The sequence below is a fragment of the Tupaia chinensis genome, unplaced genomic scaffold (assembly GCF_000334495.1).
Source record: "Tupaia chinensis unplaced genomic scaffold, TupChi_1.0 Scaffold000126_2, whole genome shotgun sequence".
NCBI classification, from domain to species: domain Eukaryota; kingdom Metazoa; phylum Chordata; class Mammalia; order Scandentia; family Tupaiidae; genus Tupaia; species Tupaia belangeri.
Genome location: NW_006159594.1, coordinates 4,816,590 through 4,819,022, shown reverse-complemented (window position 1 = coordinate 4,819,022; position 2,433 = coordinate 4,816,590).

The following is a 2,433-nucleotide window of genomic DNA, read 5'->3' as shown; positions in this document are numbered from 1 at the left end:
CCTGTTTTGCCTTATATTTTGTGAAAACATTGTCTCATGGAAATGAACAGAGGCTTATTGTGAAGTCAAGGTAGGTCTTCATTTATTTGAAGAGTTCAGGTTTTTAGCGTTTACGTATGTTTACCTCTATGAAATGAGTCAAAAGTTTTTATGAAAAACCACACTCCTTTGTCCCTCCAAAAATTACATCAGTCTAGTTGCTACCCGAAGCATGTGGTACCAATCCCCATCTGCTTTCACTCGTTATCAAATCAAAGAGCAGCCACTAAGTTAAATAACACATTCAAATGGTTTACAATCAGAAGGTTATTTGATAAAGATCATCAGCTTCTGCACGTAGAACAATGAAGGAACAAGACTCTTCTGAGCCTCATGCCTCAGTCTTCAATGTGATTTAAACTTCGTGATTAAGATTGTAATCTAAAAATACATATTCTTCCCTTGAACTGTGACTTTATAACAATGCATGTTGAAATTGTTGTAGAATAACATACGATCGTCTTTTTCTGTTGTTAATGTAGAGTCCTCATTTTGTACACATTGCTTTGTAGAGAATAGCTACACTAGAATAAATACTGATGTGTATATGTTTTTTTTTTTAATTGTCATTTTACCTGAGCAGAGATACTAATGATATAAGGACTAAGGGATAAGGACTCAATGGGATATTCCAATACTGTTGAACTACAAAAAGAATTCAAATTATAATAAAGTCTTCAGGTTTACCAGCTTTTTTTAAAATTAGTAAAATATTTTGGGGAATCTGACTTATACAAAGCGTGGATTAATAACTTAGCCTATTTTACAGCTCTTGATCAACAACAAAAATACTAATTTTGTCAGTATTTTAATTAATGGGTAATTATTTCATTTTTTTTTCTTTAAAGGAGTTCTTATAACCTAAATTTTAAAATAATGACTTCTCAAAATTTCCACACTATTAAAGTTACATAATTTTCTCAATATTAAAATAGATCAAGTCCTTAGTAGGTAATGTATTAAAATATTTTAATATATTTAACATCTTAGATATAATTTATTATTATATGGTGTTTCCATATTTGATGTTGTCTATTTTAGGTAAAAAGGCCCTAATTGAATGAAGCCTATAAATTTACAGTGAAATTAATCCATGCTGAAATTTTATTGTAAAATAAATAATTATTTTTAGGATTTTAAGCATAGACAAGAACCAATCTTCCCTTAAGGTTTAGAGTTTTTCACTGGGGTGGGGGAATTGTTTGTGTAAAGAGGAGGATGTTTCCACAAAGGTAGAAAGAAGGCAAAAGCTGGGAGAGGCTGTTATCAAACCTATTTACATTCAAATGACTACTGGCTGTATAAAAAGCCATTCAGACGGCCAAATATTAGATTAGCTAGTTTTAATTATTAAATTTTCTCATCACTTACCAATAAAGGGAAAAAACCTGCATTTGAGCTTCCTGTAAAGTTTGACATCATGACTTCCAGAAAATGTTTCTTCTGTATGAATTACCAAGGCTTAGACTCAGAACTGTTAGAAATTCACTTTTTATCTTCAAATTCATAAAATTGGTTTTATATATTTTATCAGATAGCTACATAGAATCATTGTCCATAATTTAAAAAATATGTTTATAAGTTTAAAGCTTTAAATAATTGCCAATGCACTTATTTCTGAAAATAAAAATTACTACTTTAAGTGAGCTTTTGTTTCTTAACTCTAACCCTAATCTCTAACCTTAAGCCTAACCTGAATTTTCAAGGAGCTTCTAAAAACTCTTCTTTGGACTTCTGAAAATGTTTCCTTGCGGAACCAGCAGTTGGCGTAATGGCTATGTTGCTGTACTCCCATGTAGTCGACCATGGTTCGAATCCCTGACCCGGTGGCTTAAACTCACGCCAGGCATGTATGCGTGTGTGCCCAAGATCTCAAGAGGAGAATGGAGGAGAAGGGGTTGCAACATTGCCATCCCCCCCACCCGTGATTTCTTGCTTTCTGTCTCTCTGTCTCTCTCTGTCTTTCTGGCAAGCACACATATCCTATAGCAAAAACCTCTCCAAAAAGAAAAAAAGTTTCTTTGAAACCTGTATCATTTAGGAACTACCGTTTAAGATTGTTGAATAGAATACCTTAAACACAGTTTTACCCAATATTTCTTTTAGTTGGTTGGCATCTTAGTTTCAACTTTATGCAGCAGTTTTATTTTAAATAATTATTCTTTAGATATTAAAAGGTACTTGAAGGTTTTATTGAAATAAAAAATGGATTTTTCTCTTTAACTTTCTGGGAAGAATTTTATAAATAATAAATATGGTCATTGTCATTACGCCAAAAAAAATTAAAAACTTTACAAACATATTCTAAATCTATTTGACATTAGTTTTCACATGGATTTCTCCATCATGAACCATGCCAGATCTTCAAAATACCTAGCATGGACAAAAAGGGAA